Here is a 9,538-nt window from a genome sequence, read left to right as displayed (position 1 = left end):
ATAAATCTCCATTAGTAGAACCAAAAAATGATATCATCAATGTATACTTTGAGCAAGTAAGATATCACAATTCTTCTTTTGATGCATAGATTTATCACTATTACATTCTATCAAAAAAAATGCTTAAGCTTTTATATCATGCTTTTGATGCTTGTTTTAAATCATATATTGCTTTATCATATTTGTAATGAATGTTTTCAAATATGGTGGTTATTTAACATATATCTTCTTTAATAAAGTAAGCACATAGGAGTCCATTCTACACACTCATTTGATAGAATATAAAGCTCATAAAGCAGGCAAATGATAATGGTGATCTTTACTTCTAATCATGCAAGAATTTCATCAAGATTTATTTCATCTTTTCTTGATTTAGTCTTTTAGTAGTCATCAATTTTTCTTCATTAAGTGCATTTCTGAAAAACTCAATTTGGTTCTAATTATTAACATGTTTTTCAGATTGTTATATGTAAAAGATTAACCATATATATATATATAATTTGATTTTAGTATCTTGATAATAAATCATTAGTCTCATAAAGAATAAAATGACTTGATATTTCTGCAACTAAAATCTTTTCATTGAATATTCTATATGCATTGCTTGATGAATGATATCCAAGGATAGACATATCTCTATCAGATTTGGCATTATTTTCATAAGAACATATCAAGCATAACATGTACGACTGAAAAATATGAAAGATATGGCAATAGTTTATTTTCTATTTTTCAGAAGATCAAAAGGAGTTTTCATCAAAAATAGATATAATAGAAATCATATGTATGACAAGCAGTGATGATAGCTTTTTAAAAAAAAATCATTTAAGTAGATGACTATCATACAACATTGCCTTTTCCATTTCATCAAGGATTCTATCAATCCTATTTCACTTATGGTGTTCTTGGTGCAGAAACAATTGTATTCCAATATTATTTTCTGTGCACAGCAAAATTGGTTTTCAAAACTATGCCATGATACTTCTTTATTTTTATAGTTTGCAAACCTTTTTCATCTGAACCCTTTTTTGAGTTTGTGCCAATGTAGAAAATATTCAATTTGAAGTGCCAAGAACAAAACTAATGTAAGCTTTTGAAAATTTAGTAATGGAAACAACATCTTTAGATTTAGAAATTGATTTTTGTTTGTTTCCTTAGTTAACATGCATAGTAAACTTTGACCTTTCAGAAGATACTCTAAGTAAGCCAATGGCAAGGTCTTTTGAGATTAAATACATACTAGCATGAGTTGATTTTATATGCCAAAGATGGTTTCTTTAATCTTGGTATTCATAGTGCATATATTCAAAGGTATACCAAGTACACATTTTCATATCTATGATCGATAAACAATAATGCCATGGATAAAAACTCTCAATCAAGCATATAGAGAATTCATAGATTTATTCTTAATAAATGATTAATCATTTAGCAACTTATCCAATAGTGAGTAAAGTATACTATAAATGAAGTGATTTGATTATATTCCCAAAAGTATTTCTATATCACAAAATTGATCAATACTTGCAATTCATATTTTAATCAAATACTAAAGCAAAAATAATGATGAGATGCAAGGGTTACTGATTTCATTATTATTATTTTTTAATTACTTTTCATAAGTATATTTCAAATTTCATTTTTTTTGACGTGTGTCTAGAACACCCATTTGTATGAAAGTTCTATTTGTTCCTTAGGTATCTTGGCACACCTACATCTACATCCTCATATTTTCATTTTGGGTACCCAAGCTTGCTTGGGTCCTTGAGAGTTAGGACATATGGTTCCTTTTGGAACCCAAATTTGTTTAATTGTAATAACTTTACCACTTGATTTAATTATGTTAGAACGATAGGTAAAGTTGTTATGCCCATTCTTTTCATGTTTGAAATAAGTTATCTTATTTAATGGTTTGCTTGGTGAATTGATAACCTTTTTCTCTAGAGATTTATTGTTAAGTAAAGGAGTCAAGCCAAGTTTTGATTTATCATAAGCAACATATTGGCTTTCAAACATCATTTTTAATCTTTCTGAACTTACAGTGAATTTGTTAATAAAAGATTTTAATTGGTTAATTTCTTTACTTAAGTTTTGATTTTCTTTAATTAACTCTGATTTTTTTGAATCAATTGTTCTAAATTTAACCTTAAGCTTTTATTTTCAGAATTTAGTTTATCTTGTATCTCATCACTAGAATTTCTTTCTTTTAAAATTTTCAGATTTAGTTTCTTAAGATTTTTATTCTTTATAGCTAATTTTCTACATTCACCATACAAATCATGAAAAGCATTTAATAATTCATCATAAGGGAATTCTTCTTGAGAATCATTTGATGTAAAAGTAGATTCAGATTTTACCTTATCTTCTTGTGCCATAAAGCACAAGTTTAGTTACCTTTTGTAGTTTTTTGGAGCTGAACTGCCTCGGAGTCGACTCGGATCGTTTTGGAGTCGACTCGGCTGACTTGGGGAGTCGACTCTAGAGCGCTTGGAGTCGACTCGGCTCTCAGAGTCCCCGAAGTTGGTTCTTTGCCTTTTAGTCTTGCTTTCTTCTGAGAGTCGACTCGGACGTAAACTAGGAATCGACTCGCCAAACTTCGGAGTCGACTCGTAACCTTCTAGAGTCGACTCGGTTGCAGGGTCTGAAATACATCGTTCTGTCTTTCTTCTGTTACCCTTAGGAGTCGACTCGGAAACGTCGGGAGTCGACTCGGCAACCATCGGAGTCGACTCGAACCTTTCTGGAGTCGACTCGCTGACAGGGGTCTGAAAATCTGAGTCTCTGCCTTTCAGACTATTTCCTCTAGGAGTCGACTCGGACAAACTGGGAGTCGACTCGGCTGATAAGGGAGATTCCTGCAGTTTCACTGTTAGTATGTAATTGAAGCACATGTGAGCTAACTCTGAGATTTATCATAAATATTTTTTAAAGTATCCCAGATTTCTTTAGCAGATAAGCATGCAGAAATCTTATTAAATATAGTTTCATGATAGCACATATAGTATGTTCATAGCATTATCATTCAATTGTGCTAAGTCTTTTCATTAACAGTTTGAGAGAGTGTGTGAAGGTCATTTATTATGATATTCCATAAATAATAGTTTTGTGATTGAATAAAAATACGCATGCGTGCTTTCCAATATGTATAGTCTATGCCATTAAATAGTGGAGGTCTATCAATTAATTGTCCCTCTTCTAGAAAACTATCTATTTGAGTTGTCATGATCTTTGGCTCTGGATCGTGAGATCAACAATTAACTTTAGAGCACCTGCTCTGATACCACTTGTTGCCCAAGGTGACAACCCAAGAGGGGGGGTGAATTGGGTTTCTAAAAATTATGTTCCCTAATTTTTACTTTGAATAGAATGCAGCAGAATAATAAGATGTTATTTACTTAAGCTCTAGGCAATTACAAGTAAAGCAGTGGAAAATTAAGCTAGAGCAATTATACTATGGCTTTAGGTGCAATTGATCTAAAATTAACTTTTAGTTGTATGATCAATTTTAATCTATGTGTATGGTAAGAATGGAGTGGAAGCTAAGCAAATTCTAAACAATCACTTATAACTCTATAGAAAACAAAGCTAGAGATATTATACAATCAAGCATGAATGAAGGCATGAAATACAAGAGATAGGGCATCACAAACACAAAGATGTATAGTGGTTCGGTGCACCCCAGCACCTACATCCACTTCCCAAGACCTCTTGGGAATTTTACTATAATCCCTCAGATTACAGTCGGTTGTTTTACAAGCTCACAACCCAACTTGTTGTTTTGCGAGATCACAACGAACTCGGTCGGTTTTCACAGGCTCACCGACTAGAAACCAACCGATTGTTTTCACGGGCTCACAATCCAACCCAGTTGGTTTCCCAAAGGCTCACCAACCACAACCTTACAACGATTATTTTCCGGGTTCACAATCAACCCAGTTGGTTTTCCCAAAGGCTCACCAACCACAACCTTACAAAGTTGGTTTTTTCTTTGGCTCACCAACAAACCTTAACCCTTGATTCAATCCCTTGATTGAATCAAGTTACAAGATAATAGAGCAAGAGTTTAAATCAAATACAAGCTTCTCAAATAAGCAAATATAGCAAATATAAATAAGTAAAGTAAAGAGATGAAGCCCTCAAACAAATTTGTAGATGGAGGAACTCGGCTTCTTCTTTACTTGACCCTCTTCTGATTTTGCACGAAGTAGAGGATCACCGAGGCAGCACACGGATGGAGAGGAAGCTTTGGGATTTACTTGGATGCTCTTCTTCTCTCTATTTTACTTTGAATGGCCCTTTTGTGCTTATGGAAGATTTTCCTTGTAAACTCTTTGAAATCTCTTCCCTAAATGTTCTCTCCCACTTCCATACCTTCTCTCCTAACTCTCCTCTTGATTTTATAGCTTTAGAGGGAGTGCCAACCAAAAATCTAGCCGTTAGAGACAAAAATAGAGCCGTTGGAACCAAGAAAAAACTAGCCGTTATGCCTCCCAGCGTGCTGGAGTCGACTCGGCTGAAGTAGGAGTCGACTCGGCTGAAAACAGGAGTCACTTGTGAATAGTAGTCTGTCGGCACTGTAGGCTGGGAGTCGGCTCCGCACTGTAGCACTGAAGTTGGAGTCGACTCGAGATCACTGTAGCGCTGAAAATCAACTTTCTGTTTTTTTGTTTGTTCTCAGTCGGAGTCGACTCGTAGAGTATCGGAGTCGACTCGAGCACTGTTTCTTGAAAACTCTAGAGTGCCAGAGTCGACTCTAAACTTTCCGGAGTCGACTCGAGGATTATTCTTTTGAATCTTTCTTTGAATTTGCTCCTCCAACTTAAATCCTTTGAACTTGAAACTTGGGCCAATAAATTGTAGCTTTCTTCTAACTTTTCTTGAGAGCTTTTGAGGCCTTCTTGTATTTTCCAACTTGCTATGTTCCTTGCAAAATAAATTATCTTTCTTCTTGCAACACAAGCATTAGTAATTATACTTCAAGGTTTTGTGATCATCAAAATCAATCTTTAACTCAATCTTTGGGTCATCAGAGACGACCCTCTCAGCAAATCAGAAAGGCAAGGATTCAAACGGTACAATTCCAGAGTCGTCCCCGTAAAGAGCCGAGTCGTCCCCAGACAACGTAAAAAGTAAAATCTTATAGCCGAGATGTCTCTCGTTGAAGCAGAGACGTCCCCGAAGCACCTGGGACGCGACTGACAGCTTTTACAGGTTTGGTTTGAATTTCAAATCTCTTTTACTTTATCTCTAACGGCTATATTGCTTTTTGAGCTATAAAAGGGAGCTCTTAAGTGCTTCTCAATAACTTTTTACCAACCAAAAAAAAAGCAAAATCATTCAAGAGAGAAGAAAGAAAAGAGGTTCAAGGGAGTTAGTGCATTCAAGTGAAGAAATCAAGTGCTTTCAAGTTTCCCAAGTGATTTCAAGCTCAACTACTCTCTTCCGCCCGGATTCAAAGCTCACACTCAAACCTACGCAATCCACATCGGAAGAATCACCATTTCCCACGCTTCCAACGGCAAAAGGATTCTTCCGGGTTCTATTGTTTATCATTGTCATATTTGCTTATTTAGAGCTTTCTAATTGTTTGTAAAACTCTTTCAATATTGTGCTTGTTCCAGTCAAGAGACTTGGAACAAGGGAAAGGCGTCCCAAGCCTAGGTTTAAATTGGGGTTTTAGGGTTCGTTGTTAGCCCGGTGTAAAACAACGAGTTGGGTAGTGCACTCGCAAAACTACCGGACTGTAATCTTGGATTATAGTGGAAATTCCCAAAGGTGCTTTGGGGAGTGGATGTAGGAGCAGTGGAAGCTCCGAACCACTATAAAACCTTGTGTTTGCGATTGACTCTTCTCATCCCTCTATCTTTACTTTAGTTCATATATTTGCGTGTTTTACTCTTAATTAGGCAAAAAGTTTTAAAACACCCAATTCACCCCCCTCTTGGGTGACCATCTCTGGGCAACAGAGCTTTTGGGCTCACGGTTGACACAGCAGAGTGTCTCAAACTTAGGCCCAGGACGTCATTATAAGCATCAGAAGAAATTGTTGTAGGCCGTGGTTGTGCAGAGACTAGGCCGAGGTCGACTAAGCCTTTGGTGAAGTCCGAGGTCGTGGTGGTTCTGAGCTGGACTGCGGTTCTCTGGTCGGCGTTGCAGTCTGCTCGGCCGAGATAGGACGATCCTGACCAGGACGATCCATTTTGCCCCCCATCATATATATATATATATATATATATATGTGTGTGTGTGTGTGTGTGTGTGTGTGTATTATATATATATATATATATGTGTGCGTGCGCGCGCGCGCGCGCGCGTGTATTACATATATATATATGTATGTATGTATGTATGTATGTATATGTGTATATATATTACATTATATATATATATCTATATATATATGTATATGTATATGTATATATTACATATATATACATATATATATATATATATATGTATTACATATATATACGTATATATCTATATATATACATATACATATATATACATATACATGTATAAATATACACATATTTATACATATATACATATATATACATATATATATACACACACATGTATATGTGTATACACACACGCACACATATATACACACACACAATATTTTTGAATTGTGAATTACCTAAGTTATGATGTTTACAACTGACATTTGTGGCATAAGCATGTGATTAGTTATTAAGAGTTTTCATTCTATCTATATGTACTATTTGTGAAAAGTACTACTTACGGGCTCTCAGATGCTATGGATGGCTTCTGCTAGTAGGCATAAATTTGAGCATATGGCCCCCCGCCAATGGGAAAGAATAACTAGGCATACAATCCCTATCGTGGGAGTTAAGTACGACCGTAGCTAAAAATCTGAGAGTGTAGATTTAAACCATGGCATGCCGGTATACAGTTTTACGATGCATATTCATGAAAAGATATGTTGGTATGTACACCGATTTACCGGCTCAGTATGAATATTTTTTTATGAAAAGCTATTATTGACGCTTATGTTAGCTTCTCAAATCCTGCTTAAAAATGTTCGGTATGATAAGTGATCCGGTGAGATTATGCATGATTACTTATTGAGCCGTATAGCTCATATTAGTTATTTATATTTTTCTTTCAGATCACCGCTAGTGATAGCAGCAGAAGACATCTTTGATCATGATTTTATTTTTTGGGTATATATACTTTTGTGTACATAAAATGTTAAAAGAGGCTCTGTACTCTGAACTAACCAGTAAGTTATACTAGTAATGACATATATAAACATGTTTGTAAAACTTTACTACCCTGTTATTCATATACGAGGCTTCGTGCTATTGTGAGCGGTAGTCGGCAATAGCGTGGCCGTGTCATGGATCCGGATCCGGATCCGGGTCGGGACAAGATATTTCTGTCACCCAAGCAAGAAAGGAGAGAGGGAGGAAGGGGAGAACCCGGTATGCAAGTCTGAACTTGGGTGATTACATGATCTTTGTTTAATACCTTAAGTTACTTTGGTTAATGGTTGTTTGTTTGCCTAAATTTTATTCCATCTCCCGCTGAGCTTGTAGTGGAGTTCAGTGTATGTCTGTGTTGAAATATGTGTGATTTTATTTTGCCCGACAGTCGATGAAATCTGCATTAGAGTTGATTTATAATTTTCTGTGTTTTCAATTCTGATTTTTAGCTTAAGGAATTATGTTTCAATGCTTGCAGATAATCAGGCTTGCGAGGAAATTGCCAACAGCGGAATTGAAGGAGCTGAAGGGGGAAGAGGCCAAGGAAGAAGAAACTCTCGATGAGAATGACCTCACTTGACCAATCTTAATTGGTTTGAGAAGTGCAAAATTCAATCCTTCGCTGCACAAAGTGTTTTTGTGGAGTTGTTGTTCAGGCCCAGCTGGTGATACACATATAAAAGCAGTTGCTTACCAATCTAACAGCCTGTAATGTAAAATTGACACTCCTTAAGTCTGCTACCGGATATTGCTGTGGTAACTTTAAAATCAATATCGCATGAGCTTGCAAAGGTCATAATTTGAAGTGGTTGTGTTGCAGGTCTTCCTTTAATGTGTTTGCTAGGTGTTACTAATGCCAACTCCAAGGCTCTTCAATGCAGACCATTTTCCAAGTAGAAGACTCCCTTGAGAGCTCTTCGAGATGCGGTATCAGTTTGAGATGTCTGCAAGAAATTGACATATACGATCAAGCAAGCATGCAGATACGCCTGGCTACTCAAAATTCCTTGTCAGATGAGAAAAAATCGAAGGTTCAAACGCGATTCCAGAATCACAAGGGAACAACAGTGGCAAGACTATTTCATGTGATAATCCAAAGCCACTGCAAGCTACATAGCTTCAAACATAGCAAGGCCATGATTGAATTTTTATTACGTAGCAAGGAAACTATGGTATTTATGTACACAACAAACACAGGTCTTATTATCATAATTTTATTACGTACTAGCAGGCAACGTAGGTTTTACATAGCCATCTCGGACTGCTGAGTGCTGACTACTGGACAGCTAAACTCAGCATTTATTTCCATAATTTTATTACATAATACAGCAGCAAGCAGCAGAGCTTTTACCTACATAGCCTTATTGGGATACACTGATACAGACCACCGCCTCCTGCACGGATGAATAGTTTTCATGATTACTCCTCATCATCATCATCATCATCATCATCATCATCACCACCACCACGACGAGCACCGGCACGAGCGGTAGTGTTGTTGCCAACAGCGATGCCTCCATTGTTTTGAGTATTTCCACGGTTGTTTTTCCCAGTTTTGTTGTCACCAGTTTTGATGTTCCCAGTTCTGTTGCCCCCAGGTTTGTATTTGGGAGTTTGTTTTGGCCGAGGTGCAGGATTGTTGGGATTGCACGCGTTGTCTTCCTCTTGAGGGTGCTTGTCCAAGAGCCAGTTGCTGACCCCTCGAGCAACTCCATGGACGACTCCATCCAAACCGGCGCAGGGGTTGAGTGCATCAGCTACTGTGTGCATCGTATCGAACTTCCGCTCGATACCATCTCTTATATAATTCTTGCCCTGCTTACTCCTCATGGTCTCGAGTGCTTGCTGGTCTCTCCTGCTTCCACTGATGACGAAGGTGATATCAGGGCTACTTATAGGCTTCATGGGAGCGGATTCAAATGGTTCTCAAATCCGTTGTCTACCTCAACGATGCTGATTGGTATGGACTTGAACAATCCGACACTGCTATGAGCCAAAAACGGAAATGCTGGAGAAGAAAAGTGAAAAGGCATATTGGTGCTCCTGCATTTCCGTGGAGCATCAATGCGTTTTGGCTCATATCCATCCCCTCCAGCATTTCCGTGGAGCATCAATGCGTTTTTGGCTCATATCCATCCCCTCTCCTGGATCTATGTACCCCAAATTATTTAAATTCGGATCTCGAGTTACGTAATGAATAGTCTATCTTATTCTACTCAGTCGGAGGTGACACTGAGGATACATATGAGCCGGGCAGCTCGAGCTTGACTTAGACCCAAGCTTAACTAGACTCGATTGTTATCGCG

This window comes from Phoenix dactylifera, chromosome 9 (assembly GCF_009389715.1).
Source record: "Phoenix dactylifera cultivar Barhee BC4 chromosome 9, palm_55x_up_171113_PBpolish2nd_filt_p, whole genome shotgun sequence".
NCBI classification, from domain to species: Eukaryota; Viridiplantae; Streptophyta; class Magnoliopsida; order Arecales; family Arecaceae; genus Phoenix; species Phoenix dactylifera.
Note: the sequence above shows the minus strand (reverse complement) of the source record.